Source organism: Penaeus monodon, chromosome 20 (assembly GCF_015228065.2).
Source record: "Penaeus monodon isolate SGIC_2016 chromosome 20, NSTDA_Pmon_1, whole genome shotgun sequence".
In the NCBI taxonomy this organism is placed as follows: Eukaryota; Metazoa; Arthropoda; class Malacostraca; order Decapoda; family Penaeidae; genus Penaeus; species Penaeus monodon.
The window spans coordinates 21,609,957-21,610,578 of NC_051405.1; the positions used below are offsets into that span (position 1 = coordinate 21,609,957).

At 28.9% G+C, this 622-nt stretch overlaps 1 protein-coding gene across 6 annotated transcripts in view; it reads right to left on the reverse strand.

The window, feature by feature from the left end:
- The window catches only part of LOC119585703 (mitogen-activated protein kinase kinase kinase kinase 3-like), a gene marked incomplete at its 5' end in the record, with an annotated part of 59,548 nt that overhangs the window by 36,422 nt on the left and 22,504 nt on the right, over positions 1-622 (reverse strand).

Here is a 622-nt window from a genome sequence, read left to right on the forward strand (position 1 = left end):
CGCTATCAAGAAAAGATATGTAAACATACTTTGATACACTGATGGGGAAGCTTTATAAAGCTATTTCTGAACCACACTTGAATTCCTGAGATATAAAAAGGTAGCTAGTTAACTATGTTAAAAAACAAGAAACCATAATATATACTTGTTTATGGTCCTACATAATAATATTCTGTACCATCGTACTCTTATTTCATTTATCAAAAGCCAAATTTTTTTGTTTTGAGGATGACAGTAAAATGCAGAACAATTGCTAATTATAAGGTGATATAAAAAGGTAAGTAAAAATTTTGTGAATATCTAACTTAAGCAAACAACCACCTGTTGATGTTTATAAAACAAATATACATATAAAATAAACAAAAAAAGCCTTTACTATTTCAAACTAAACAGAACACAAAGGAAAAATATAGATGATAGCATGAAAAAGGGCACTGCTTAACACTATTCCTAAGCAGTAATGCAAGCATGTATTCTGTTACATATCCCTGTAAATGAAAAAGTGACTCGTTTCAACTATGTCATTACATTCATTAATTTGTCATAGATAAAATGGTATCTAACTTCAAGTTTCTTTTCCTACCCATCCCCAATTTTTTTGTATGTGAACTCTTTAAGATGA